Here is a 27,710-nt window from a genome sequence, read left to right as displayed (position 1 = left end):
TTCAAATATCCTCTTTCTTAACTCTAATTAAATGAGCTGATGTTAGTGTCATGTTTTAGTCAATATTATATATCAATGACAGAGCTAATCACCAAAATACATTATAAGAGTAGGAGTCCTAGGTCCCCAATGGGGTATAGAACAACTCCGTAAATTTTCTGAAAGGAATATATATATATATATATATATATATATATTCTTCCACCCTAAACACAGCACACAGTTCAGCACACATTTTTATAATATCACTGCCTTTTCCCCCCATTCTCTACAAAATTCAGTTTGAATAATTTTTTTTAAAATGGGTTCTCATAGTAGTCCTAAAACCTTAAAAAAGAATTTCTTGACAGTTGGCCTTCCTATAATTTTGCAACTTGGACTGTTCATCTTTAAGAGCTTGGTTTTTCAGTGTTAGTGTGTTTGAAATGGTCTTGAGGTTTTGTGGTTGCTGTTGATTCTTTGCAGAACTTAACTTAAAACACTAGCTTCCTTTTGTTTGGTGAACCGGCCAGGCCCTGTGAGTGCATGCAGACCGTGGAAGTGCCCAAGCAGCCTTGTCATTAAAAAAGAATCAGATTTGGAATTCAGACAGATGGCCTAACTCTGCACATTTCCCTGAGAAATCTGGCTTTTTCAGGTAAGTGCAAAAGACTTGGGCTGGGGGGCATATGAATAGAGGTTATGCATAAAGAGAGCATGCCAGACTTACCAACGTAGTCCTAGTTCAGAATCTGCAGACAGTCTTACTGTGAAAAACAAGCTTATGGGACGAAGTGAGAGAGTGGCATGGACATATATACACTACCAAACGTAAAATAGATAGCTGGGGGAAGCAGCCACATAGCACAGGGAGATCGGCTCTGTGCTTTGTGTCCAACTAGAGGGGTGGGATAGGGAGGGTGGGAGGGAGGCTCAAGACGGAGGGGATATGGGGATATATGTATACATATAGCCGACTCACTTTGTTATACAGCAGAAACTAACACACCATTGTAAAGCAATTATACTCCCATAAAGATGTTAAAAAATATATTGAAAAAAACCCCAAGCTTATCTACTCTGACCACAACTCCTCCTTTATAGAAACAATTGTTTTGTTCTTCCTGTGTAGTACACACTACTCTGAGTTTGACACCTAATTTTTATTAGTGGTTAAATATGGACAAAAATGTTTTCAAAATCGATCAGAAAATTAAAAAAAGGACTGTGGCTAAAAACCTCATAGAAGTCTTTAGGGGATCTGGTATTGCTTTCACATATTATTCATATGTTTATCTTTTTTTTTTTTTTGCGGTACGTGGGCCTCTCACTGTTGTGGCCTCTCTTGTTGCGGAGCACAGGCTCCGGACGCGCAGGCTCAGCGGCCATGGCTCACGGGCCCAGCTGCTCCGTGGCATGTGGGATCCTCCCGGACCGGGACACTAACCTGTGTCCCCTGCATCGGCAGGCAGACTCTCAACCACTGCGCCACCAGGGAAGCCCCATATGTTTATCTTTTAAGTAGTTTTATTATTTTTTATTATGAAACTCTTTAAACTCTATTATTGCTAATATTGTCATATATAGTTTGAAACCATTTTGGCAGCCCTAATCGATAGAAGAAAACAATCAATAGCAATCAGGTACTTTGAAATTTCTAAAAGAATATATTCAAGATAGCATGTGTGATTTTGTGATAATGGTTATCATAATTCTTTGCATTCCATTTTTACAGTATGACATGACAGGAGGAATCTGAAAATAGCTTTAAAAATCACTTAATTAGAAGTTAACAACAGCATCTGTTCAAATATTTTCCTTAAGTAAGTTCCTTCCATACCATTATTTCCTTTCACAAGAAGTATTGCATTTCAAACATGTGGAATGGAAAATAATGCAAAGTTTAAAAAAGTAGTCAGTAATGCGCAGCCTGAGTTTCACAGCTTAGTCTTGCTTCCTTAACAAATTTGTAATATGATTTTGGATAGGTCATTTAGTTCTCTGGATTTCAACTTCCTGCAAAAATGTCCAATTATTTATCTAAGAAATTGTTTATCAAGTACTCCAGATTTACAACTCCTTGTTTTCTTTTTTATTGGGTTTAAATCAATCAGTCAACAGTTTAATTGATCAATAGGAGTAATGAGAGACCAATGGATGAGAAATTAGGAGGTATGAATTCTAGTCCTCTGTTTTCTAGTAATTGACCGAGTGATTTAGAAGATTTTCTGACCATTCTAGGGCAAGGATTGGCAAACTTTTTCTATAAGGCCTAGATGGTGAATAGTTTAGGTTCTGCAAGCCAAAAGGCAAAGTTGAAGATAATATACAGGCTCTTACATAACTGTTTAAAATGTAACTATTTGAAAATGTAAACGCCATTCTTAGCTCAGGCTGTACAAGAAGAAGAAATGAAGAAGGCTGGATTTGGCCTCAGGGCCATAATTTTCCAATCCCGGTTCTTGGCAATGATTTTTAACAGTTATAAAATGGAAGATATAGACTAGATTATGTGACCCCAAAGGAGTTTATGGATGATACTTAAGGTAATCCACCAATCCCCTAACATTGTATACAAAAATCTAAGTGTTTGTAAATATGTGCTTTTTTTAATGGGAAAAAAGTTCCAAAGATTTCATTAGATTTTCAAAGTGCTCTAAAACCCAGTTAAGATTAAGGACCACAGGACTAGCTGATTCCTAAAAATTCCAAATCTAAAATTCAAGGGAATGCTTATTGGGTGTCTACCATGTCTAAGCCTCTGTGCTGGCACCATAAGAGATGTTAGCATATTATGACTAAAATAACACATCAAAAATATTTTAAAGAATATTTTAATATGCACACATCAGTGATATCCTTCCAAGTAATAACCCTGAGAAAAATTCTGTAATTGGCCAAACATTTCTGAAAATATTGCTTTGCAAAATGTCTTCAAATCTATTATGAGTTATGTAAAAATATTCATCAAATATTTTCATTGTCCTATCTTGTTTTTGATGACAATGGCATTATTCATGAAAATCATAATCAAACTTAATCTAAACAGAGTCTCTTTCCTAAAAATATGATTTCCTTAAAGGCAGGAACTATGCTTTTTTTTAATCTTTGTATTCTAGAATGGTGTTTGTCACTGAGTACTCAACATCTCTGGAATGAATATATGAATGAATGAAAAGATAAAGACACTGTCATTAAGATTATGTACAATAAATACTAAAGGCTTTGAACCCCAAATGCTCTAAAAACAGTAGTTACTAGGTCCAAAGATTGCTTTTCTTTTCAACTTTGGACGTAACTGGGATTTCAAAATACTTGGTCAACTAAAGATTATACTTCCTGGAGATTAAGCCATTTTTTAAAAAGAGCGAAGTCAAAAAAAAAAAAAAGCGAAGTCTGTTGAATTTAATTCACATGTTACAGATTTTCCAATAACTTAGCCTCTGGGATCGAGGGACTGGAGAGTGAAGTTTTGTTAATGAATAGCAGCATTCTCAGCATCAGGTAGAAGTTGTACCAGCTGAGCATTACACATAAATGGAAGGTTTTCCTGGGCAATCCAAAAGTCAGATCTAATAGGGTTTAGGATATCACTCTGCTCCCTGATAAAGAAGTTCAGCCTGACCTCCAGTGCATGCTTAATTGACGATGCCAAAATCTGAGCACTGTTGGCTGGGGAGTCCCCACAGCTACAGGGGGTGGGAAATGACTTGAGATCCAAACATACCTCTCTTCTCTCTCTAGGAATAATTTCATTTTCTGAAAGAGAAATTCAATCTACAATAGCTGGTTGTAAACTTCCCTAAAATTCTTTAGGGAAGTTTAAATCCTAAGATTGAAAAAAATTTAAGAAACGTTTAAAGAAAAGACTACAGAGCTTTGTATAATCTGGTGCTATGCCTGAACATCCTTATTCTAAAGGGTGCGTCCTACTTCCTCCCCTCCCTTCACTCTCCCTCTGCCTCAGAAACTGTGAGGGAAATAGCAACTTGCTGTTCACTTTGGGGTATAATTATAGAGTGTGCCTGTGCAGTATCTGTGCATTAAGTGATATCATTTGTTCAATTATCAATATTTGGAGGTTTTGCATATCACTGGATCTCCTTAGAGATTAAGACTAGTCAGACAGAGTCCCAAAACCAGAAGCTTCATACATGGAATCTCAAATATATAGCTCATTTCTGTTCTTGGTCCAAGGTCTCGCTTAAGTGATGATGAGGAGCTCAGTCCCCTCCCGAAGATTTCTGGAGACCTGGCTCACACGTTCTACAAATCCACGACAGGGAGTGCCCCTCAGTCTAACTGCTGCCCTCAGGTCTATCTGAATATTGTCTCTCCACCTCTCTGGTCCACTTTATTCCAACAGGTGGACAAGGTCCCTTCGGTTTCCTCTCAAACACAACTAACTTGAACCTGTGACATGCCTTTTTGGGGCAAACTCTTTCTTAGAGGACCAGATAATCAATATTTTAGGTTTTGAGGGCCATACAATATCTGTTGCAACTACTTAGTTCTCCAGTTGTAGTATGAAAACAGCCAGAGATGACACATAAATAAATAGGCATTGCTGTGATCAGATAAAAACTTTACAAAAACATGTGGCTGGGCCATGGGCTATAGTTTTCTGGCCCACGAATTATATGAAGGCTTGATAACAAGCCTAAGAAATTACAATGTTTTAGACAGAAATGAAAAACTCAAAGTTAGAGATCACCTGCTAGAGGCATCAGCACTTCTTCCCAGCAGCCATTCTCATTAGCCCTGGTGTGAGGCCATGCTGCTGGGGCCTACTTATCATCCTGGGCAGAGGTCTTCTCCCCTCCTTATCTTTACATCCACAAATTCAAGTCTCTTCCTTCCTACATTAATCCCCAGTTAGAGGGTGTCAAAAATAAGTTCATATCATAATTATCTCTGAAGAGCAAGACCCATTGAACAGAACTGTGGCCCACCTAGGTCTGAAGCATCTTCAGTACTCAGAGTGTCACTTACCTTCCATTTGTACAGCTAAAGGCTCACCAGAATTATGCTTTCTTGCCTAAATGGAGAGTCCACCCTAAAAAACTCTTTTCCTGTTTCTTCTTAAAATTTTGGTAAAGTATACATAACAGAAAAATTACCATTTTAACCATTTTTACGTGTACAGTTCATTGGCATTGAGTACATTCACATTATTGTGCAACCATCGCCACTATCCATCTCCAGAACTTTTTCATCATCCTGAACTGAAACTCTGTACCTCTTAAACAATAACTCCCCATTCCCCCTACCCCAGCCTCTGGTAACAACCATTTTACTTTATGTCTCTTTGAGTTTGACTATTTTAAGTTATTCACATAAATGGAACCATAATATCTGTTCTCTTGTGTAAAAAGCAAATTCTTGCTTCTATACTTAGAATCACATGAAAAAATAAACTGCCTATCTATTCTGGCTTCCAGCTATCTCTGGTCTAGAAATATTGGGGACTAGTCTGAGAACCCCTGACTATATACTTTTCATAAATTATATCCCACTACTCTCCAGTCTGTTTCCTCTGCATCAACTATTAGCACATCTCCTCTTTCCTCAAATGCACATCACACATTATTTTCTTTGGAATATTGTGATCCACACTTTTAATGCCACCAAATTACAATGGTTTTAGGAGCTCTGTGAACCAGGGGCAGAGCAATATGTTTATTTCTGATTATTTCACAGCAGATACAGTGCCACTCATGTAATTAATTCAGCATAGACTGCATAAGATTATTTTAGTGCAGGTCTTATCTTTTCCTAAACTGTAATCTCTTTGCAAAGCCATGACCCTATCAAGCACAGACTGTATTCTATGCAAGGGCTTAATTTAGAGAAACTTTAGTTGGTATCTGAACATGAGATTCAGGAATTAAGAAAAAAATCGTCACATTCATCAATTCCCTCCCCCGCTTTCTCCCTCTCTCTTTCTGTCCATACTCCATTAAACATAATCTAACCTACAAACATCTCTACCAAGAGCAAAATTGTTAAACTGGTCTGTTTCAGATCTCTTCCCATGAAGAAAGTTTGACATAAAACACTTCAGTTTCTCTTAATTTCTCTTAATTTTCAGAAAAAAATTTTGATAGGAATATAGGAATTATTATATCTACTTCACTCTTTATAATATTATAGAGAGAAAGACATACAGAAATATTCAAAGATGTTTATGATCCCTGCTTTCCAGGAGACAATAATATAGTTGGAGAGACACAATTTATCCATGTAAAACAAATGCAAAGGTCATAAGTCATTATGAGACTCTATATTTGTCAAATGCTTTGTAGCTTATAAGAAGGAGGTAGGTATATTAATCTTTATTTTACTATTAATTTTTTCAGAAAATTTAATTAAGAGAACGTGAAAGTTTAATGTCGAATTTCCTTTAAGGGAAAAGATCTGGAACAGACCGATTCTAAGACTTTTCTCTTGGCAGAGGCAACTACAGAAAAAAAAAAAGTGGTTAGATAATCTTATTAGATCACATAAAAGGAAAAAGAATAAGTGCAAATCATTAGTCAAATGATTGGGTGGGTAACTAGTTTTCTAAAACAGGTCTTCAATAGTATTAAGTCTTATTAGAAAAAATTTAAAGTGTTTTATCAGGAAAGCTAATTGCTTTCCAGAAGAACATGTGAACTGGATTACACAGAAAACTCTGTCCTAGGCCAGGTTTGAGACTATTTTTCCTTTATACTGCAAATGATGAAATCGAGGCTTAAGGTCACCTGGATACCCTGGCAGATCAGGAGAGTGAATTTTGTCTTCAAGTCCCGACTTTTCCCCATCAGCCTCCATACTCAGGCATGAGTTGTGTGATGCAGACTCTGAGTACTGGGGTAATTCAGTGAGGAGGAACGTGCCTGAAGACAGAGAGGTCTGAAGGTTGAGACTCTTAAATGAGACTTGATGTGTGGATGAAATTTGGAGAAACAACAAGGAATATGACACTCACTTACATTAAAGTAGTGATTCTCAAGGTGAGTCTGTACTGGAATCACCTGAACAGCTTGTTAAGGGCACCAATATCAAGGTCTCCCCATAGATTCTGATCCAGGGGTCTGAGGTGGGGCTCTGGACATCAGTGGTTTGACTGATCTCCCAGGGTGATTCTGAAGACTTGTGGTTGGGTGGTTGGTTCTTTCTCATCCCATATTCCTAACCTTGTATTGTAAGTGCTCACAGCAGGGACATAACTAACAGCTGCTCTGAGGGCTTAAGTCTAAGAGAAGGAGGAATGGAGAAGTTTCTAAGATGTTCAGAGAGACAATCTATGCATCCTGGCCCCAGTGCCCAGCACTGTGTGATATATACAAGAGAGGCTGTCACAGGGGGAGACAAAGGCTTTATTCCTTACTAGATTGGCTTTCTTTATAAAAAGTTGTGATTCTCTCAGCCATTACACACTTCTAAGTGACACACACATCTTCCATGCCCCAGACCTTGGTCAGCTTCAACAACCCTTAGCTTCTTCTGTCAGTAAAAGGTAGATCACAATATCTAACTCAAATGAGAATTATAAGAATCGAAAGAAATAACGTTTGAAAAATGCCTAGGACATAGTATTATTCAATAATTATTACTCTTCTTCCCTGCTACCACCATTGTACAGTTTATAGTTTTTATAATACAAATAAAACAAACTGAAACTATTCATATCTCACTGTCAACAACTTTCAGCCAAAGACCACAGGGACACCTGTAGTTGGACAACTTGGGTTTATGATTCATTGCAAGGAGGGAAAGCACACACCATGGGGAACCATGGGCACCTCAGTGAGGCAGTGTTAGAAACAATCTATTACAGGGTTTGAGCTTTCATGGGGTGATTCAGGGGAGTGTCTAAGGATGTGGGGCTTCATTCTGTACTGGATGCTGTCATAAGGCAGAAACAATTTTACACTCAATGAAGAAAAAGAAGTCATTAATTTTAATCAGGAAAGGGAGTATTTGGTATTTTATGGATGGTCCTGTGACCTTGTTTTTGTCTATGCTTAGATAAAATTACACAGGGACCTTGCTTTGTTTTTTTTTTTGATACAGCAGGTTCTTATTAGTCATCCATTTTATACATATTAGTGTATACATGTCAATCCCAACTTCCCAATTCATCCCACCACCACCACCACCACCACCACCACCCCGCTTTCCCCCCTTGGTGTCCGCATGTTTGTTCTCTACATCTGTGTCTCTATTTCTGCCTTGCAAACCAGTTCATCTGTACCATTTTTCTAGATTCTCTATATATGTGTTAATATACGATATTTGTTTTTCTCTTTCTGACTTACTTCACTCTGTATGACAGTCTCTAGATCCATCCACATCTCTACAAATGACCCAATTTTGTTCCTTTTATGGCTGAGTAATATTCCATTGTATATATGTACCACATCTTCTTTATCCATTTGTCTGTCGATGGGCATTTAGGTTGCTTCCATGACCTGGCTATTGTAAATAGTGCTGCAAGGGGACCTTGTTTTGTTTCATTTTATCAGAGTGACTATACCTGAGAGATCCCCCTTTCTCTTTCTTTCTTCTGAGATGAAACAGAATAGAAATTTAGATTTCTATTTAAACTTATTTAAATAGAAAGATTGAACATTTTGGGGGCACTTACTAAATCATGCTTAGCTTTAATCCTCCCAACAATTTCACATGTATATTATCTACATAAGGGAGGATTTGAAGCCAGATCTGACTTCTAACTATAGAAGCTGCCAGTCTGGTATGCTACCACCTTGTTGCGCTGTGCTTTGGTCACCACTGGAGACCATGAATAAATTCCTGCCCATCATTCTAAATGGATCACAATCAAGTTTACTTACAACAGAAAAAAATCCTTTGATCTATAATCAAAGTCTGGCAACATTTTTTTTTGTTGTTGTAAAATAACAGATAGTAAATATTTTGAGCTTTGTAGGCTATACCATCCCTATCATGACTACTCAACTGCCACTGTAGCAGGAAAGCAGCCACAGATCGTACTTGAACAGATGAGCATGGCTGTGTTCTAATGAAACTTTACTTATAAAATTGGTTGGCAGGTGGGATTTGGCCCTTGGGCTGTAGTTTGCAAACCTATGCTCTAGATTACAAGTAGCCAGAAATCCCAAATCAATTTGACTTTTTAAAATTGTATTTTACATTTTGAATAATTAAATATGTGTAAATTGTTAATTTTAAAAATTGTAACTATGTGTAATAGTTAAATGTTTATAGATATAAATGGGTTTATTTAATCCGGGGTTTGTTTATTTATTTAAATAAACTGCCAATTTCTAGGCATGATAAAGAATCAGGATGGTGCCTCATACCATTTGCTTCTCTGATCCTATATAGTGAGAACTGGAGCTTGAGAGGCCAAAGGGCCTAACAGGTAGTCCGTGCCTCCTTTCATTATTTCTTAAAGGATAACTCTTGTTAGCTAAAATGAAGCTCAGGGAGTTGAACACTTGTCCTCAGTTATCCATATTATGGTAGAGCTGGTGTTAAGCCCCACAGTCTTTTCATTACACCCTATGCCTCAATTTTAATAAATTATGGAATTGATGGCTTGGAAGCATGCTAAGATGCTTGGGTTGCTTTCTGAATCATCAAAGAAAAATTATATGATCAGAATAAACTTAGTGCGACATGTATTTTGTTACAGTTTAACTCTTTGAAAAATTTGGGTTAGGGGGTGAATGTGGAAACTGAAATTCAGTAGCATAGCATCGGAAGGGCATTGCATGTCTAGCCTCAACAGCCAATTCCCTTTTTATAGATTTCTCTTTCAGCAAGGCATAACATAGTGTCTGAGCTAAAAAAAAAAAAAAAAGATCACCTACCATCAGCATGTCAGATTGTCTTCATTTGTGACTTGAGGGTAGAAAGATGGGGTGAGGCATATCACAGGAGATGTTCTACTCTGAATCTTCCCAAGCACATGTGATGCCACTGCTCTGATGAAAAGGGATTTTTAATTAGAATCTCCCATTCTTCAAATGTGCAGAAAAAATGCAAGTGTGTATGGGCAATTGACATATGTATTTATATGATTTCATACTTAAAATTGAATATCACACTGATATTTTTCACGTAAATTAAAAGTCCTATAATTTAGACATTTATTTATACCATTTACCCAGCTCCTACATATTTCTATGATACAGCCTACTAGGCAATATTCTTTTTTATAGAAGAGTCTAACCTATGTTCTTTTCCTCCCATAAAGCTTAATTTAAAACCCATCTGCCCCAGGAAATCTATGAATAACCCAGCCTGGGTGCTTCATTCTTCCAGTCCAACCAGGATTTGTACCCTCAGCTTAGACTATGAAGCAAATGTGGACCCCAGTGATGCATGAAACTATGTAGCTGTGATGAAACATTTTTATAGTAAATATACCCCTAAGAATTCCATTTGAAAACTTAGGGACAATAAATCTCACAATTCACTTGTGATTTAGCAAGCTACAAATAGGTCCTCCAAGGGCTCAAAATGGAATATGGCAAAAAAGAGAATGTATTAATATTTTTCCTGAGTTTCTTCCTCCAACCTCTTATATTGCTTTGTGACATAATAATAATAATGTAATTATTATATAGTATTATATAGTAATAATAAATATAAATAAATAACAATTAAGAAAATGATAGTCTATATATTTCTTTGTATGTTTGAATGGGCTGTTGCCAGAGGAATGGAGGGGAGTCTTGCTTCGTGACCCAAGGGGAGACTTCTGATAAGCACTGTCACTCAATGCAACTCCCTCCCTTTTATTTCATCCCTACCTAGAGTTGCCAAAGTTAGAAAACAAAAATACAGGGCTCCCAATTAAATCTGAATTTCAGATAAATTGTAAATAATTTTCTTTTAGTATAAATATGTCCCAAATATTACATGAGATACTTATACAAAAATAATCATTTGTTTATCTGATTTCAAATCTGAGTATTCTGTGTTTTATCTGTCAACTCTACACACAAAACCTTGAGCTTCAGTTTTCACATAGTGAGTTTTCTGGTTTGAAAGAATTTGACAGACCAATCACAAGCCCTGAAATTGAAACTGTGATTAAAAATCTTCCAACAAACAAAAGCCCAGGACCAGATGGCTTCACAGGCGAATTCTATCAAACATTTAGGGAAGAGCTAACACCTATCTTTCTCAACTCTTCCAAAATATAGCAGAGGGAGGAACACTCCCCAACTCATTCTACGAGGCCACCATCACCCTGATACCAAAACCAGACAAAGATGCCACAAAGAAAGAAAACTATAGGCCAATATCACTGATGAACATAGATGCAAAAATCCTCAACAAAATACTAGCAAACAGAATCCAACAGCACATTAAAAGGATCATACACCATGATCAAGTGGGGTTTATCCCAGGAGTGCAAGGATTCTTCAATATATGCAAATCAATCAATGTGATACACCATATTAACAAATTGAAGGAGAAAAACCATATGATCATCTCAATCGATGCAGAGAAGACTTTCGACAAAATTTAACACCCATTTATGATAAAAACCCTGCAGAAAGTAGGCATAGAGGGAACTTTCCTCAACATAATAAAGGCCATCTATGACAAACCCACAGCCAACATCGTCCTCAATGGTGAAACACTGAAAGCATTTCCACTAAGGTCAGGAACAAGACAAGGTTGCCCACTCTCACCACTATTATTCAACATAGTTTTGGAAGTTTTAGCCACAGCAATCAGAGAAGAAAAAGAAATAAAAGGAATCCAAATCGGAAGAGAAGAAGTAAAGCTGTCACTGTTTGCAGAGGACATGATACTATACATAGAGTATCCTAAAGATGCAACCAGAAAACTACTAGAGCTAATCAATGAATTTAGTAAAGTAGCGGGATACAAAATTAATGCACAGAAATCTCTGGCATTTCTATACACTAATGATGAAAAATCTGAAAGAGAAATCAAGAAAACACTCCCATTTACCACTGCAACAAAAAGAATAAAATATCTAGGAATAAACCTACCTAAGGAGACAAAAGACCTGCATGCAGAAAATTATAAGACACTGATGAAAGAAATTAAAGATGATACAAATAGATGGAGAGATATACCATGCTCTTGGATTGGAAGAATCAACATTGTGAAAATGACTCTACTACCCAAAGCAATCTATAGATTCAATGCAATCCCTATCAAACTACCACTGGCATTTTTCACAGAACTAGAACAAAAAATTTCACAATTTGTATGGAAACACAAAAGACCCTGAATAGCCAAAGCAGTCTTGAGGGAGAAAAACTGAACTGGAAAAATCAGACTCCCTGATTTCAGACTATACTACAAAGCTACAGTAATCAAGACAGTATGGTACTGGCACAAAAACAGAAATATAGATCAATGGAACAGGATAGAAAGCCCAGAGACAAACCCACACACCTATGGTCAACTAATCTATGACAAAGGAAGCAAGAATATACAGTGGAGAAAAGACAGCCTCTTCAATAAGTGGTGCTGGGAAAGCTGGACAGGTACATGTAAAAGTATGAAATTAGAACACTCCCTAACACCATACACAAAAATAAACTCAAAATGGATTAAAGACCTAAATGTAAGGCCCGACACTATAAAACTCTTAGAGGAAAACATAGTCAGAACACTCTATGACATAAATCACAGCAAGATCCTTTTTGACCCACCTCCTAGAGAAATGGAAATAAAAACAAAAATAAACAAATGGGACCTAATGAAACTTCAAAGCTTTTACACAGCAAAGGAAACCATAAACAAGACCAAAAGACAACCCTCAGAATGGGAGAAAGTATTTGCAAATGAAGCAACTGACAAAGGATTAATCTCCAAAATTTACAAGCAGCTCATACAGCTCAATATCAAAAAAACAAACAACCCAATCCAAAAATGGGCAGAAGACCTAAATAGACATTTCTCCAAAGCAGATATACAGATTGCCAACAAACACATGAAAGAATGCTCAACATCATTAATCATTAGAGAAATGCAAATCAAAATTACAATGAGATATCATCTCACACCAGTCAGAATGGCCATCATCAAAAAATCTACAAACAATAAATGCTGGAGAGGGTGTGGAGAAAAGGGAATCCTCTTGCACTGCTGGTGGGAATGTAAATTGATACAGCCACTATGGAGAACAGTATGGAGGTTCCTTAAAAAACTACAAATAGAACTACCATATGACCCAGCAATCCCACTACTGGGCATATACCCTGAGAAAACCATAATTCAAAAAGAGTCATGTACCACAATGTTCATTGCAGCTCTATTTACAATAGCCAGGACATGGAAGCAACCTAAGTGTCCATTGACAGATGAATGGGTAAAGAAGATGTGGCACATATATACAATGGAATACTACTCAGCTATAAAAAGAAATGAAATTGAGTTATTTGTAGTGAGGTGGATGGACCTACAGTCTGTCATACAGAGTGAAGTAAGTCAGAAAGAGAAAAACAAATACCGTATGCTAATACATATATATGGAATCTAAGAAAAATAAAAAAAGGTCATGAAGAACCTAGGGGCAAGACAGGAATAAAGACAGAGACCTATTAGAGAATGGACTTGAGGATATGGGGAGGGGGAAGGGTAAGCTGTGACAAAGTGAGAGAGTGGCATGGACATATATACACTACCAAATGTAAAATAGTTAGCTAGTGGGAAGCAGCCGCATAGCACAGGGAGATCAGCTCTGTGCTTTGTGACCACCTAGAGGGGTGGGATAGGGAGGGTGGGAAGGAGGGAGACGCAAGAGGGAAGAGATATGGGAACATATGTATATATATATAACTGATTCACTTTGTTATAAAGCAGAAACTAACACACCATTGTAAAGAAATTATACTCCAATAAAGATGTAAAAAAAAAAACTACAGAATTTGATACAATTTCCTGTTCAGCCACATATGAGCCCTTAGGCAACCTATTTAACCTGGAGGTAATAATTCATATTGTAGAGACTTGTCATAAGAATTGCAAGGAGAGAATGCAAATAAATCACCTGGGGTAGGGCCAGGAATAGGCAGCTGCTCAGCAAACACTGCCCAAATGTTTAATTCCTTTTCTTCCTTCAAATTCTTTCAATTCTTCCCCTAACCTTTTTGGGAAGAATTAGGTGCTACTCCCTTTTCCCTCACAATAGGCTGTACCTATTTCATATGGCATTTATTATACACAACTTAAGGCCTGTTTTGTAATGATAATAGATACATTAATTTCTTCTTTCCTCCCTCCCTTTTTTTGAAATTAGAGTTTACCTTGCATAGCATTTAAATTTTTTTTCTTTCAAACTTTCCAGTTTCTTTTATTTAAGATGTATCTAAATAATGGACTTCTAATGGAATTTTTTGTTTACATCTTTATTGGAGTATAATTGCTTTGCAATGGTGTGCTAGTTTCTGCTTTATAACAGTGAATCAGTTATACATATATCCCCATATCTCTTCCCTCTTGCGTCTCCCTCTCTCCCACCCTCCCTATCCCACCCCTCTAGGTGGTCACAAAGCACCGAGCTGATCTCCCTGTGCTATGCGGCATAAATCTGATAATCTTTTTAAACTGTAGAGTATGGTCCACTTAAATGAATTATTAATGAAAGGTGCATCTAATTTCTACCTTTTAATTTTTTGCTTTCTATTTGTATACATTTTTGTAGGTTTCATTTTTTCCCCTCCCTTCCTTCCTTCCTCCTTTCCTTCCTTCCATCTTTGTGTTCTTTTCTTTTGGACTAATTGAACTTGTTTTTTCTTCACTTCATCTTTCTCCCTTTACTAGTTTGGAAGATATACATTCAAGTTTTATTCTTTTAGTGCTATTAAAGAATTACGAACTTCCATATAATTTAAAAACCCTGAAGTTAAACAATGTCTTACTTTTTTCCTAAGCAATATACAGATCTTGGAATACACTGACAGAGAACCCCCTTCCAACATTTATATATGATATTATTGCCCAATATTTTAGTATTATCTTGTATTTTAACCCAATAAATTAGGGACCCTTATTATTGTTGTTTTATACAAAATCTGGTTAGATTTACCATATATTTAGTTTCCTTGATTTACATTTTTTTTCCTTTGTAACTTAGACTTTCCTTCTTGTATAACTTTCCTTCTTCCTTAAATATATCCTGTACATGTTCCTTTAGAAAGAAAAAGTTGGTGTTACTCTCTTTCAATTTTTGTTGTACGAAAGGTCTTTTTCTTGCCTACATTCTTGAAAGACAATTTTGCTGTGTATTCTTTGTAGGTTGATGGTTATTTTCACTCATTGTTTAAGGTAATATCTTACTATATTCTGGCCTCCACTGCTGCTTTTAAAAACCCACCTGTATCTGTGAAGGCTTTTCTTTTTAGGTGATCCATCTTTTCTAATAGGCTGGCTTAGCGTCAGCATCTCTTTTTCCTTAGTATTCTGCAGTTTCACTATGCTATGTCTAGGTTTGGATTTCTTCTTATTCACCCTGCTTAAGAGTTTTTGACCTTACTGAATCTGACAATCGATGTTTTTCATCAAATCTGGAAAATTCTCAGCAATTATCTCTCAGAAAATTGCCTTTACTTTGCTCTATCGTCTATTCTAGAACAAATTTAACCTCTATGTCACTTCTTTTTTGTGATAAGAAATGTATATAGTGTGTTTGCTCTTATTATTTTCCTTTCTGAGCCACACTCTGAGTAATTTTTTTCATATCTATTATATAGTTCACCAATTTTTATTTTCTTTGTCGAATATGTCTTTTGAGATTCTGGTTCTATGGGTATATTTTTCATTTTCGAAATACAATTTCGTTTATTTTTCAAACTGCCTGATCAATTTTTAAAAATCACTTATGCTAAATATTTTATTTCTTTATATTTTTACATTTGCACTGGGATTTGTGTCTGCCATGTACTTTCAGCCAGATATCCAGAAACCCTGAGCCATTTTGAAAATTGCTTATACTGGCCTCTCTTCAGTTTGTTGGGAAAACACTGAGGGAAGGGATAGAGTGAGTCCTCTGACTTAATAAACCTGATTTGAAATGATAAAAAGATGAGGGTAGTGGCATGGACTTATATATACTACCAAGTGTAAAATAGATAGCTGGTGGGAAGCAGCCACATAGCACAGGGTGATCAGCTCTGTGCTTTGTGACCACCTGGAGGGGTGGGATAGGGAGGGTGGGAGGGAGACGCAAGAGGGAGGAAATATGGGGATATGTGCATATGTGTAGCTGGTTCACTTTGTTATAAAGCAGAAGCTAGCACACCATTGTAAAGCAATTATGCTCCAATAAAGACATTAAAAAAAAAAAAAAAAGATGAGGGTCTGACAGAAAAGAAATCAAACCCTGAGGTTGGGAATTCAATTTGAGATTGAGACAGTGGTTTTCATCTTTGGATGCCCACTGGAAATATTTGAAGAGCATCTGAAAAATTTGGATACCTTGGCTCCTTCCCAGAAGTGGGAGCCATGCATCAGTCCTTTTCAAAAGCTTCCCAGGCAATTCTACTGTGCAGCCAGCATTGATGCAACAGCCAGAGCATCATGGAAAAAAAAAAAAAAAGAAAAAGAAAAACACAACACTCTAGGTGTTCCAAACAGGGAGGAATTTAATGTAGAGGATCAGAGGCTGCAATTATAATCAGCAATTATCTCTCAGAAAATTGCCTTTACTTCGCTCTCTCCATCGTCTATTCTAGAACAAATTTAACCTCCATGTCACTTGGAGGGCTATAGGAATAGAGATTCTATTGGAAGGGCTATTAGAATAAAGATTCGGGGCATCTGCTACATTTTTTTGTAAATCAGGAGGTACAGGGATCTCAGAAAACCACCACTGAAGACGACAGCCATGTATGCTCCAAGGAGGGTGATTCAGAGGAAGACTGAGACCCTCCACTAGAAGGGGTTGTCTGCTGTCTCCTAAGCCCTCGGGCCTGGATGCTGTTGACACAGGAAGAGTCACGGCTTCTCTTCAGTTTCACCTTCAGATTGTGACGGGGATATTTATTATTGGTGGCATCTAACACTAAACCCTCTGGGCAGGGATTCTAGGGGTTGCAGAGAAGGGGGGAAATGGTGCAAATCTGTCAAAAGATTGAGAATCACTGGTTTGGGATGGATAAACTTCCAAAATTCAGAGCACAGAGGGACTCAGGCCTATCAGTAATTCGGAACATCAACATGCTTGTAAAAGATCCAAGAAAGAGGCTTGAGGTTAAACTCTCCCAGTGGACAGAACTTTTCTCAATACTCCAGATTTCTGTTAAGTACCAAGAGGAAGTGGAAATATCTTTTATCATCCTACAGGGCCTTTAACTTTTCCAGCAGTGATAAGAATTCACAAATGAATTGCAAAAAGAATCTACAAGAAGAATCTTAGTCATATGAATCAAAAGCTATACTTTGCAGAGACAGCTGAATCTGGTATTCAAATGGAGAGGTTTATTGATGGGTGCCATGAAAATGCAACTACAAAAAAAGGAAAATGCATCTGATACCAAAGCTCATGTTCTTTGCTCTTCATGCCATTGCCTCTTTATAAGCAAGTGACAGTTTGAATATTGTAAGGCTCTTTTCTTTCTTTCTTTTTCTTTTTTTTACAGAAATCTTATGGACTGTAGACTCTTGCAAAGAGAAGGGCATGGATGAAGGAAAATAAGAGAAAGCCCTTCTCTTGTTGGTAGCTCTTCTCCTCTTTCCTCCTTCTGAGAGTGACCACCCACCTGGTGTGTTCCTTAGTTCTCTGTCACTGCTATGGCCTCTTCCTCTTTCTCTCCTGTGTTTCCCCAACCTTCTTCTCTTCTTCCCCTTACCTCCTTCCTGTTAAAGTGTCTGGTAGTGGAGCTGGGCAGAGATGTGGTCAGATCTGTGTGGGGTTTCTCAGGGGTGAGGTAACCTCAGACCCTGAGCCTAGGGAAAAAATATCACCCTAGATTCAGACAGCTGTACCCTAAACCTCCTAGACCTTCTCCTGTCATAATAATACTGAATGTTTACTGTTTGTCAAGATGGTCCTAAATGTAGTGCTTAGAACCATGACTTGTACATATTTAGTACCTTAGTAGAGCACCATTACTAAAATGTTCACAACAGCCTTACAAAGTGAATAATCTTATTATTCCCATTTTATACATGAGGAATCTGTAGACTTTCAAGAGACTGAATAACTTGCTCAATTTCAAATAGCTAACACCCAGATCAAGTGGTGAGCACTCCACTGTGTTCTGAGTTTTCCTGATTATAACATGTTTATGCCTCCAGTTCTGTCATTATAATATTTATTTATTTATTTGCTACATTGGGTCTTCGTTGCTGCGTGAGGGCTTTCTCTAGTTGCAGCAAGTGGGGGCTACTCTTCGTTGTGGTGCACGGGCTTCTCATTGTGGTGGCTTCTCTTGCTGTGGAGCAGGGGCTCTAGGCCCACGGGCTTCAGTAGTTGCAGCATGTGGGCTCAGCAGTTGTGGTGTACGGGCTTCAGTAGTTGCAGCATGCGGGCTCAGTAGTTGTGGTGCACAGGCTTAGTTGCTCCACGGCACGTGGGATATTCCTGGACCAGGGATGGAACCTATGTCCCCTGAATTGGCAGGCGGATTCTTAACTACTGTGCCACAAGGGAAGTCCCCCTGCCATTATAATTTAAGAAGGACACTGGCAAACTAGAATGTTCAAATAATCTAGTCATATGAGGAAGGTGCTGGAAACTATACCATCTTTATCACCATCATCAATGATGAACATTTATGGAGTGCAACCTCTATACCAAGTTCTATGTGATGTGTTTTATGTAGACTATCTGCATGCAAGTAAAACATTTAGTACAACAACTTTATGAAATATGTACCATTATAGTCATACAACTGACAGACAAGGAAAATGAAATATGGGGATAGTAATTAACTTGCCCAAGATGGCCCAGCTAGTAAATAATAAAGGCAAGACTCCAGTGCCAAAGCTTATAATCCTACACTATGCTGAAAACCTTAGTTACTTGCCTGAATAAGAAAAGATGGCAGGGTACTGAGAGAAAACAGAGAAGGTAGGAATATTCAGTTGATGAAGGAATATCATTTAAAAAGGAAAAACAGTTACATTGTAAAGACCCCAAGAACAGAACTCTAACTGTGGTGGGGTTGTTAGAGGAGGGTAGCCTTCTGTACGTACAATAAAGCACCTTCCGGCTATTATTTTTGTCTAACAATACCACAGACTGTCTCGAAAAATAAAAATGTGAATTCTGTGAAGCTGAAAGTGTCTGCCTGGGTATGAAAGAAATTTCCTAAATTGAAAAGAACCTTGGAATGTGAATGACCTCTCAGATAATATGTGACCTCTAAGATGCTTTGAATCTAGAAGTTAGCTCATTTAGACCATCACAGCAGCCCAGTGGATTTAAGGTTATAATTTTATAAGTGGCCCTACTGAAGCATGATGAGGAAAAATGGCTAAACCTGGGTAAAGAACTAATTAGTCAATGAACTGAGCTCTGAATCTGGTCTTTCATTCTGTCAGCATTTTTTTCAAATTGTCTCCTAAATAATTACTTGGCAAAAAAGCCGGCCAAAAGCAGTCTGTGTTCCAATTACGCAGAGAGTTGTTATTCTTCCTGAATTTATTTTTGTGCTAAGAGGCACATTTCTTCTTCCACAGTTTAATGGGAGCTCTAACAGGGTGGTGACAAAAGAAGGTGTCATTTGCAGGGAGTAGTGAAAGCTAAAACTGCCCTTGTAAGACCTGGAAGTAATAATGTCATGTCTCAGAGGAGCGCTGTGCTTGCAGGAAAGGCACGTGTCCCTCGCGGGAAAGGGCAGATGACTTCAGGAAACTGATGAGGGGGAAGAGGGAGTCATGTGCAGGGACTGACCCCAGATAGCCAGGGTTTATTATGTATAACCCTTGGCTGTATTAGGTAAGAGGGTTTGAGCAGCAACAAAATATCAAGGTCCAAATGCCTTGCTTAAAGTACTCATTCAAATAAGTAATAATAACGGCAATTTTACATAGTTTACAATGCATGTTCAGGTACGGTATATTACCCACCTCTTCTCAACATTTTACATACAAAGGAAACTGTGAACTTAAAGGCTTATAAAAACTTTTTATACATTGTGTCTCTTTTATCTTCAAAATGACCTTGAGATGAAGGTGTTATTAAGTTATATTTTTAACTGAGCCAAGGAAAACTATATATAGATGCACAAGCCATAGCCCCTATTCTGAGTGTATCTAAGGCTGTTGTTTGTGTCTGTCATCAAAGTCATTATTATCAGGCAGTTAAGAAATACAGGGCAAACAATAAGTTCCTACTGTATAGGACAGGGAACTATACACAATATCCTGTGGTAAACCATAATAGAAAAGAACATGAAAAAGAATGTGTATATATACATATATATGTATATATATATACATATATATATATCTGAATCACTTTGCTGTACAGCAAAAATTAACACAACTTTGTAAATCAACTATACCTCAACAAAAATTTTTTTTTTACTTTAAAAAAGAACACTGAAATGAGAAAGGAAAAAAAAAAGAAATATAGGGCAATTTTGCATGATGGAGGAAATATTAGAAGAACTAATAGTTTTAATTGTTTTAAAATATTTTTATAATAATGAAAATTTATTCTTATTATTGAAGAAAATTTGGAAAACACTGAAAAAGTCTTCAGAAAGAAATCAAAATTATTCATGATCCACCTGCCCAAAGCAACTACTCAAATATTTGATAAAGTCACTTTCAATAAATACAGTATATAAACAGACTTGTCTTCTTTATCACAGGAATTTTATATTTTATTTAATATTTCTTTATAAGCATTATTTTAGTGGCATAGTAGGTCATATGGGTGTAGCAGAATTAACTTACCGTTAACAAATCTCTTTGCGTCTAGTGTGTACATTTTGTACACATTGCTAATATTGCTCTTAGTAATTAGTAGAAGAGGGATTACTGACTCAAAGAGCATGATTGCTTTTCATGAACTTGCCATACACTGCCAAATTGATTTCTAAAAATGTGGTCTCAATTTCAACTCTAATGAGCAGTGCTACCTTATCTTTGCCAGCACTGAAGATTGTCACAATATTTTACTTCACTAGATGAAAAAGATCTTAGTGTTGTTTTGATTTTCACCGATGGCAATGGTTTTTAAATACCTTGCCAACACAACTCATTTAAGGCACAGATAAAAGAAATATCTGTAAAGGGATGTCTTGAACTAGATGTTTCCTGCCAAGGGTGAAGTTCAGACAACCACAAGTAACCCCCAGTGGGTGTGCTAAGTACTTAAGGGAGAGGGGGGCTTGGGAGTTGAGTGTAAAAGCTGGGAGCACAGTAGCAGGGACTACAGTGTGTCTGTTGTGTGTGAGCTGGCCTCTCTTCCCTCCACCAGGAGTTTTTTATTGAGTGAACAGTCATAGAATGTCTGTGTGTGCCCAGCACACCTGCACTAAGTTTCCCCTCTGCATTTGTCCCACAGCGTGGATTCTCTGTTCACAAAGCCCTCTCTGCAGAGGGTGAAATGAGGATGGGTTCCTAGTAGAGAAGCTGAGAGTACTTGGTGATCTGGAGGGAGCCCCACTGGCAATATCTCCTTTCAAGGCATTGAATTTTATCATATTTACTCCTCAAAACAGAAAATGGAAGTATATCTATCTTTCACCATTATTTGTCTTTTTTAAAGAAAATGTTTTCTGCCCTTACTCTTTTTTTTTTCAGGTTACTAATTAGAACTGTTATTATGGAAAATTTGAGATATACAGCACAGTAGGGAGTAGTGAACCCCATGTACTCATTACCCAGCTACGGCCAGCTACAATGATGCAACTCCCAGCTGCTCTGGTTTGATTTATTACACCTACCCTGAAACTGGATCATTTTGAAGAAAACCCCAGAAAACCCCAGATGTAATATCATCTTATCCATAAATATTTTGATATGTATCTATAAAAGACAAGGATTCTGTTTAAAAAATAACTCTAATACTATTATCTTGCCCAAAATATTTTTTTAATATCGTCAAATAGCCAGTTACTGTTAAAATTTTTTTTCACACAACCTTTCTCCGTGTCTCTGGATAACATATCAGGTTACGAATCAAAGGCCATTTTTTTTAAAAAAAACATAAACCTGATGCCTGAAAGATGGCAAAGAGTGGTTACATTTCTGGTGGCAATGCATGAGCTAGATGGGGACATTATTTTAAAAAACAAAACACCTGTTAAGGACATTGCATTCAGTTAGTTACTGCCAGCAAAATGCTATGTGATATGTCATCCCAAGACTCAATAGCAAAATGAGCGTCAGCCAATTGGTCTAGCCCTAGATGGTCAGCTCTGCAAATCTCAGCTGGTCTTGCTCCAACATCCTGTGTCTGCTGACTGAGGCTGGACTCTCCTGGATGATTTAGCTCCACTCCGTGTGTCTTTCATCCTCCTTCTGGGACCAGGGGCTAGCCCAGGATTCTGTTCTCATGGTAATGGCAGAGGCACGGGGAATGGGCAGAAATACTGCCTCTTAAGGTCTAAGTGTGAAACTCTCATACTGTCATTTCTACCTTAATCTTTTGGCTAAAGCAAGTCACTTGGCCAAACACAGTCAAGGGAGCTGGAAATAAATTAGGGACTTCAAAGTCACAGGTCGGAGGGTGTGCATAAAGGGAAGGGTGAAGAATTGGGCAAACAATGCCCTGCTACAAATATACACAGTGTGATACCAATCAAGTCAAACAATTTACATATAAGAAAATTCAGATAAAATATCATTAGATTCTGATGCTAATTTATAATGCTTTCTTATGGATAAACTGTTAAAAAAAAACAAAACAGAAACCTTAGCCAATGTCTCCCAGGCATATCTCTTAGGTCTTGTTTAGATTTCTCTTCCTTTTTGCTGCCTAGATTCTAAGTGCTTTTCTGGGTTCCACATGGTTCCAGGGTTACACTTGTCTGCGTTGAGCCTTATTACTTAATGAAAGTTCCCAGACTCTATATCTGCAATTGTTCCATCACTTTAAATATATGTCGTCTTCAATATATGCTGCCTTGTTGCTAAAGAACCTCCAGTTCACTGCACAAAATACCCATTAGTTACATATTTACATGATTGAAACCTTATTTCTCTACTTGACTATTCTGTGTAATTGCAGCAACCATTTATTAAGAAGTTCTTAATGCAAGCCTCTAAACTGGACCTTTTGCATCTCTTTGTTCTCTCATTTAACAATTCTTCAGTGTTGTTAGTGTAATCTTCATTTATAAATAAGGGAACTGAACCCAGGGAGATTAAATAAATTGCTTAAGTTCAAATTGATAATAGTATCAAAATTCAAATATGGTCATTTTTGTCTGCAAAGTCAATGGCTTTTCTATTATTTTCTGCATGTCTTTTGTTTCATTCTCTTCTTCCCTCCTGGACCTGGGTTTCTAGATTTTCCTCTGAGATACAGTGAAGGATAGGTTTTATGCCAGATATTTTGGTGGCAAATGTTGGTGGGATCCTTTTTTAGTCTCTTGAGAGTCTATGGGTTTGGCAGGGCATGTATTATTATCTTCTATAAAGCTGAGGTGGTAATATTTTAAAGTGAAGAGATGTACACAGCCAATAAGTGGCAGAGCTAGGACCCAGGCTCAGGCTATTTTTCTCCTATATATATCCTTTAAATTACTACATTTAATCATGGTAATCAAAAGAGTGATAGTCTACAGTTTTGCTAATGGAACTAATAGGTTAACTTGACTCCAAAGGACTGTATTTTCCTATAAGGCTCAGGAATAGTAATAGAGTGGGTTTTCCTCACATTACAACAAAATAAAAGGTAAGTTGGTAGAAGATAATTACTATGCAGGCTTACAGTCTACTAGATTCTAGAGCATTATGTTTGTAATAGGATTTTTTTTAATAACTTAGAACTCTTGGTAACTAACTGCTGGTTACCCAACTTCTTAGGCAATTCAAGGTAAAGGACGATCAAAAAAGAAGCAACCTCGAATTTATCCAAATAACCTTGAATAAATCAAACTAAATTTACACCTTTACATTATCCTTATTTTCCAATGAATACTTTTTACTGTAAAGGTCTAATTTGAGAAATCGAGAGTTTATTTTTCTTTGTGTTTTAACCTGCCATTTGTGTAGCAAGTACTATTACACCATGGTTTGTTACTATGTTGTGTAGAAACAGGATGTAAGTTCTTTGCAATGGCTTCCCATTAATCAGTGTCTCAAGCACTAGGAGTCTCAAAAATATGAGTCCTGGTATGGGTTAGTTGTATCCTCATGAAAGTTGGAAGATGAAGTTTCGTTCCTGAGTATTATTTATCTTTTTTCTGAATTCTTCAGAACATGCTATTATAAGAATTTCAGGTTATTGATATATTTCAGGGTTTTACCGTTTTTTTTTTTGTTTTGTTTTTTGACAAAGACCTCTAGATGGGGAAGAAAAGAAAGGGAAACTATTGAGATTTATGGAGTGGCTGCTCAGTGTCCAGGCCTATGCTGAGTGCTTTACATAATTTACCTCATTATTGGTTCCATATTACAGATGAGGAAATACTGTAATAGCATTTTATGAATGCAAACTGGATAAAACTTTAACTTCTTTAATTATCAGTTTTAGTGGTTCAAAACTTGATAGGGGATTTTGTCTCCTGTTTTTTTGTTTTTTTGTTTTTTCCTATTAGAACGTATTTCATATACCAGATACCTAAATGTCTACTGACAAGCTATCACTAACGAGCATCATGAGCCTAATGTATGTTGATTTCTGTTATGGTAGTGAAATGACTGCAACACTTCTAAGTCTAAATATACTCACTCTACTTAGTAAAAAAAAGAGAATTTGGGGAATTCCCTGATAGTCCAGTGGTTAGGACTCGGAGATTCCACTGCAGGGGCACAGGTTCAATCCCTGGTCGGGGAACTAAGATCCCTGAAAGCCACGTGGCACAGCCAAAAACAACAAAACAAGAGGATTTGCCTTTGCCCAGCATTCCCAGAAAGAGTCCTGAAATTCTTTCTGACTGGACCATCTGAGGTCGTATGTCCATCTTGAACCAATAATTGCAATTATGTATAAGATGGGGGATGAAATGTACTACTCAGTTTACCTTAACCCAAGTATAGAATCCCATCTTTGAAGCTGAGGCATGGAGTCAACTTCTTGAGAATGACATAGATCCTGAAATGGAAATGATGGGCTTTGAGGAAGGCAGAAACGGAGCCTGAGGAGGCAGGCAAACACATCTGTCTACAAATCATTCATTCTTGCAATTAACCATGTAGACAACAGTCTTGCTAAGAACCATGGGGGAAACTGAAAAGAATTAGACACAGTTCCTGTCATGGGTGTCTATATTTCATTATAGAGAGGGAGAAGCTAAATTAATGACTATAATGACACCTTGAAATGATGTGAAACAAAACTGGTACAACTAAGTATTAGGGTGGGAAAGATTCCTTGGAGAGGAATAATGGAAAATTCTTAAAGGAAATGAAAGATGACTTAGAGCATAAAGGACTACTTTTTTTTGGCCATGTATAATATGTTGCTGAGAGAAATTAGGACCCAGGAAAAAAGTAAGATTTGTTAGGGAATAGGATGGACAGAGATTGGAGGAAGTAATATCCAGGGCTTTAGTATAAAATGTAGCACCCTAAAGAACAAAAATTATCCTATTTCACTGTTTTACTTGGATCTGTTTTTTCAATAAGAATGGTAAAAAAATAAATTAGTGTGTGATCAAAAGTATCATTTCTTGTTGGCTGAAAGTGGTAACTTCTGTATTCTCAGGTGAGTTAGTTCTGTTGCTCAGGAATCCGTGTACTGCAAAGCATGTTTTTCTTTCAGTTTACATGATTCCCTTAAGAATTTCTATTTCTGAATGAAGTTTCAACTTTATCTACTTGTATCTCATTTGTTATAAAAGAGGACATAATGTTGCTGAACTTTCAGCTAGGTTTTCAACTCAAACTCTTTGCATCTGAGCATTATTTTCCCTTACAGACTGCATAAAGTGTCTCCCACAGGGCCAAGGGTGTTGTGAGCATTTATTAGGACCCAGCTCTATATAAGGTGCCCAGGAAGATATGTGGAAGGTTCCCTAGCCAAAGACCCTCAATTTTCCATGATGGATATTATCACAGTGGAGCAAGGCCATGTGTAAACCATGGCTATTTCTGATTACAGACAGGTCTTCCTAATTGTGTGTGTCTCTGACTAAGATTAAAATTTACATCATTTTTATAACACATAATAACTGTCAGCAGGGAATGTGGCTGCAGAAAATGTGGACTGAGGCTTTGCGAGAAGAATGAGAAGCTGCTTCCAAATCTACGAAAGGGAAAAGCTACACTTCTTTCCTCTAGTCTAAAGCATATGGTCTAAAACAAAACAAGAAAAGAGAAATACAGACATATCTCTTACTGTCACCACCCTTCCAAAAGTTAAATGCATTGAGGACATCTCTGAACAACCAGGACTAGATCATCAAGATCTATGGAGGCTGTGTGTTTGCTGGTTGACACATTCAGCCCATAATGGAGAGGACCATGTTGCTCCTTAACAAACCCTTCAAAGTTTGTTGTCTGTTCTTTGTGGTTCATGCTGTTCCATCCCTTGACATTTCCAGTCTCCTCCTCCTTTCATCTACTCTCTTTCTGCCTGCAAAATCCTTTCCATCCTTCAGTTCCATTTCAAAAGCAGCCTCTCCTGTGAGGCCCTCCTGGATTCTCCCTTCTCCCAGTGCAGCTTGTTCTCCCCCCACCACTGTGCCCTCAAAGCAATATCTCATTCCACCTGCATGTATTTCTACTACATGCATCTGCCCCCTACACTAGATTATAAGCTGCTTGAGGGCAGGCCTGTGTCTCCTTTTACTTTGTGTCCCTCATTCATTACTATATAATCTTTACATATCTCTTGGGAAAACATATGCATCTTAAATATAATTATTCAAAGACAATAAATACACCAGGAAATGGATCCCCTGGTCTCATAGCTTTGCAATGTATTCCTTTTTTCTCTCAGGGATAAAATACATCAATTATATTGAAAGTTTCCACCATTAAAAAGTTTATACCTAGTAAGGGAGATTAGAAGTCTTAAATTCAACAAATAATCAACAAAATATTTAGTGTTTACTACGGACCTTGCATCATAATAGTGATGGACTAAATAGTCATGGTCACTGTCTTTATGGAGATTCTTGCCTAGTGAGGAAAATGGTCAATCAATATACAAATTAACAGATACATTAACAGACATTGTATTAAATGATATGAAGAAAGTGAATGATAATTCTGGATAAAATAGAAACTTTAGGGAAAATGTGGGTTAGAAAGGCTTTTCTGCTGGTGAGTCTGATTTGAGGCAAGAAGAGTGACACCCATTCAGGGAACTTCTTGAAAGAGCCACCAGTAGGCAAAGGAAACAGGACATTTGCCAACTGGCACCTCATCCACGTAAATCTTGGCTCTTCTGAGGTCTCAAGGCTGGTAGAGAATATGAAGATATCTCTGACTCATAGGACCTTAGGGAATTTTTTAAAGTTTTGGATGTCCACCCACAGCATGGAATTTGAAGATACATAAATCAAGCAGAGCTCAGATTCATACTCTTTTATTTTAGACTTCCCTGATACGTGGGGTGTGTGTGTGTGTGTGTGTGTGTGTGTGTTTTGAGGGGGTGCAATATAGAGGCATGAAGAGTCTGTTTTACTATT

At 37.3% G+C, this 27,710-nt stretch overlaps 1 protein-coding gene across 2 annotated transcripts in view; it reads left to right on the top strand.

The window, feature by feature from the left end:
* The first annotated feature begins 204 nt into the window (after positions 1–204).
* Positions 205–27,710, top strand: part of GPR141 (G protein-coupled receptor 141) — a 63,486-nt gene continuing 35,980 nt past the window's right edge. For both annotated transcript variants that reach the window (XM_027102169.1, XM_027102168.1), the window contains exon 1: positions 205–637. The gene's annotated coding sequence lies outside the window, so the exon portion shown is untranslated. The remainder of the gene's footprint in view (positions 638–27,710) is intronic.

Source organism: Aethalodelphis obliquidens, unplaced genomic scaffold, assembly GCF_003676395.1.
Source record: "Aethalodelphis obliquidens isolate GAN/ISIS:26980383/991018 unplaced genomic scaffold, ASM367639v1 scaffold5, whole genome shotgun sequence".
In the NCBI taxonomy this organism is placed as follows: domain Eukaryota; kingdom Metazoa; phylum Chordata; class Mammalia; order Artiodactyla; family Delphinidae; genus Aethalodelphis; species Aethalodelphis obliquidens.
The sequence above is the reverse complement of the archived record's forward strand: the minus strand, read 5'-3'. Positions and strand labels throughout refer to the sequence as shown.